The sequence below is a fragment of the Myotis davidii genome, unplaced genomic scaffold (genome assembly GCF_000327345.1).
Source record: "Myotis davidii unplaced genomic scaffold, ASM32734v1 scaffold135, whole genome shotgun sequence".
Classification (NCBI taxonomy): Eukaryota; Metazoa; Chordata; class Mammalia; order Chiroptera; family Vespertilionidae; genus Myotis; species Myotis davidii.
This window is the reverse complement of record NW_006289813.1, coordinates 751,906-756,260: the sequence shown is the minus strand read 5'-3', so window position 1 is coordinate 756,260 and position 4,355 is coordinate 751,906.

Sequence of the window (4,355 nt, the reverse complement as noted above, 5' to 3'; positions counted from 1 at the left end):
GAGACTGCTGGTTTAGGCCCAATCCCCAGGATTGGCAGTCGGACATCCCCTGAGGGATCCTGGATTGGAGAGGGTGCAGGCTGGGCTGAGGGGACTCCCCGCGCCCATGCACAAATTTTGTGCACTGGGCCTCTAGTATATATATAAATAATATATACACCACAACTTTTTTTTATCCATTCATCCATCAATGGACACTTAGGTTCTTAGGTTGTTTCCATGTCTTTCTCTTAAGGAGCCTGACCTTCATAAAAACTTGCTTGCCTTGTTAGAAAGTTTTTCCTAGTTGGGAGCATGCAGGAAGCAGCTGATCATCAATGTTTCTATCTCTCTATCTTGTACTCCCTCTCTAAAATCAATAAAAACTTTTTTTAAAAAAAATAGGGAGACAGGCAGAACAGGACTGTAATAGACAAGCCCCTACCTCACTCAGTATAGGTAGGTCATGCAAAAGTTGGAGGAATGTTGTAGTTTGAATACTTAGATCCTGAGTTGGTCCTTCTCACAGAGACGATCTAGTCATAAAGGACTGTCCCCTCTTCTCTTACATTAGTAGTCAGCAGCCGCCTTGCCATCCCCTCCAGAGTCAGGAAAGGCTATATTAGATTTAGTGAAGCAAATAGAAGTTTGATTTCTTTCCTGATAAAAGAGGTGATGCAAATTAGGGTTTTATCTTGCATGGAGGAGTGACAAAGTAGGAGAATGAATCCTACTTGATTACAATCTTCCATCATTCTGATTTTATAATTACTGAATAGAATCAATCAGCTTTCAATTGTTACCTTGGTGAAAGATTAAAACATCATCACTTGTCCTACATATTTCACACTTTAGCAAGTTTTAATAAAACTGAATGTATGAGAAATGGTTATACTATCTTTCATGATAGTAGGATGCTAATGATATTTCTATTGATTTTAATTCACATTTCTTGGCCAAAAAGAGTCAGATTCCAATGAGGCATGGAATTCTATAATCAACACTAACAAATGAAGACCACTGAACACTAAAATGGCCAGAATGAAATCATTAATCAGAAATATCATAAAATAATTGCTAAAAAAAACTAGGGAGGTCTTATTTTCCTATTGAACATCGTTTACAGTTTAATGATTCATTTGTAACTCTTGCACTTTGGTGATTTCTCTATTAAAATGTTTTAAGTAAGTATATAAAAAGCACTTTAAAAAGACAAAATTGGGAGAGCGCCAATTTATCAATAAGGGATCACAGAACCTCCCCCTAAAAGGTAAAAAGCACTCCTGAAGATCAGGGAAGACATACAGCTCTTCCTTAAACCATTTGAGTTTGAAAAATTCTTCGCCCAGCCGAAACCGGTTTGGCTCAGTGGATAGAGCGTCGGCCTGCGGACTGAAAGGTCCCAGGTTTGATTCCGGTCAAGGGCATGTACTTGGGTTGCAGGCACATCCCCAGTGGGAGGTGTGCAGGAGGCAGCTGATCGATGTCTCTCTCTCATCGATGTTTCTAACTCTCTATCTCTCTCCCTTCCTCTCTGTAAAAAATCAATAAAATATATTAAAAAAAAAAAGAAAAAGAAAAATTCTTCGCCCAGTGGTGGAAAAACCATACAGAGTGAGCAATAACATAGAACAGAATAATATTTAAAGGTGAAGTTTCTGTAGTTAGACATCATGGTTCAAATAGCTTTGTCTACTTTACTTCACTGAGCTTTAGTTTCCTCATCTGCAAAATAAGGATTAATAATAGCACTCAGTCATAGTGCTGATCTCAGTATGAAGTTGGATAATGCATATAAAATATATTTCGGCATACTCCAGTCAAATTGCATTTCCATGGTTAAAAGCAGCACTAAACTTCATATAGGCAAATATTTTATTTTAATTCTCCCAAATTCTCTCTCTGTTTACATTTTTTCTTACTTATTCTCTCTAGAATCTAGAGTGTCTAGGTCAGTGGTTCTCAACCTGTGGGTCGCGACCCCTTTGGCGGTCGAACGACCCTTTCACAGGGGTCACCTAAGACCATCCTGCATATCAGATATTTACATTACGATTCATAACAGTAGCAACATTACAGTTATGAAGTAGCAACAAAAATAATTTTATGGTTGGGTCACAACTTGAGGAACTGTCTTTAAAAGGCCAGAAGGTTGAGAACCACTGGTCTATATGATAAATTGGATCATCCCTCTAGGGGGCTAATCAAGTTTGGAAGGGCCTGGTATCTAGAGATCAGATTTTTAGGAGGTATAAAGAGTAAGGGATGAAGAAGAGGCAACAATGCACAGGTTATTAAATGCTCTACAATCTGAACCTTTTCCCCCACAGCTCCAGTCCTTAATAGACCTATAAAAATCATGATAAATGTCCTCGGTGGGATTCAATTCCTTGTAAAAGCTGGAAAATGCAATGGTTTGTTCCAAAAGGTTGTAGAATATAAAATATAGATGGCCCTGGAAGACTAGGGAGCCCAGCCTTATGAGTACAAGGACATGCAAAGAGTTATGGAAAGAGGGCTAGACATGCCTGAGCCAAGAGTTGGGAGGTGAAGAAATGAAAACATGGGCCCCAGGTGATACCACTGGGGATTTCAATATACAGTCAACTCCTCAAAGGCCCCATTTCCTCAATTTAAGATTCACTGGACTTTCTTTCCATTTGGGTTTTGCAAGTCATGACACCAATTCAACATACTATTCTTCAAGCTCCAGTTAAATTCATTCTGTCACCCTTTTTAATCAGATTTTTATTATCCCATATCTTCCTTTAAGGATATTTGTAATTTTAAAACAATGTAATATTGAGATTTTTTTTCTCTCAAAGCACTAGGTCAAGGCACCCCTTATCTCTGCTATGGGGGAAAAAATGATATAGGCCATCCATGCCTTGACCACAATGATGACAACAATGGCAGTTATTGTTTATGACAGGGGTCCTCAAACTTTTTAAACAGGGGGCCAGTTCACTGTCCCTCAGACCGTTGGAGGGCCGGACTATAGTTTTAAAAAAAAACTATGAACAAATTCCTATGCACACTGCACACATCTTATTTTGAAGTAAAAAAACAAAATGGGAACAACACAATATTTGTATTTGCATGTGGCCCGCGGGCCGTAGTTTGAGGACCCCTGGTTTATGGAGTGCTCACTATGAACCAGGCATGATACTAATTGCTTTACTTGCATTAATGTATTTAACTCTTTTAACAGCCCTATGAAGTAGGTTCTGATATTACAGATGAAGAAACTGAAGTTGAGAAAAGTCACTAGTCCAAGGTCATAAAGTTGTTGATAAAACCAGGATTAGTTCTTTTGTTCAGCAACTATTTACTAGGAGCAAAATGTATCCCCCCAAAAAAGTCATAATTTTTTAATCTGGATAAAAGAGAAGTATAATTATATTTTCAAATATACAGGATGTGGCAAAAGTAGGTGTACCCTGCCAGTAATAAACACTAGAGGACTAGACTTCTTTGTCCCAGTGTCAACTAAAAAAGTAGGTGTACATTGTGCATATGGAAAATAATACAGTAATTAATAAATAATAATACAAGAATAAACTCTGTGTTTCGTGTACTCACAACTGTAAACCTACTTTTGGCCCAAGAACTGTGAAAGCAAACTGAGAGCAGTCACAAATAAATGGAGAGCTTTACTTCAAGGACCTTACGGCAGATTTTATTTTTCAAAACTAACAGCAATGATAGCTCCCATCCTACAGGCCCTCAATGTAATCTTAACTCTCCTCACATCAAGATGTGGGGATCTAGGTTCCCTCCCTTGATCTCTATGAGGACTTATGACTAATGGTAGAACTAACACTATGTACTTCCAAGACAAGTTCATAAAAGGTTCACAGCTCTGCCTGGTTCTGCTGGGATGCTTGCTCTTGGCACTCAGCCACTAGGCTTTGAAGAAGTCCAAGTATGAAGAAGCCGGCTCTAGATGTTCCAGCTGAGGTTCCAGCTGAGATCTCGGCCAGCAGTGAGCATCAACCCGTAGGCATGTGGGTAGTTTTAGACTTTCATCAAGCTGACCTCCAATATCCAAGTCTTCCCAGCTGAAGCCCCAGACATCATGGAGCAGAAATAAGTTGTTCCCACTCTGTTGACTATACCCTTTCTGAATTTTCTTCCTATAGTATCCATTCACATAAGAAAATGATTGCTTCTATAAATTCAACGCACTTCCCATTAAAATATCAATGGCATATTTCACAGACCTAGAACGAACTCTCCAAAAATTCATCTGGAATAAAAAACGACCCCGAATAGCTGCAGCGATCCTGAGAAAGAACAAAGTAGGTGGGATCTCAATACCAGATATCAAGCTGTATTACAAAGCCACTGTTCTCAAAACTGCCTGGTACTGGCAC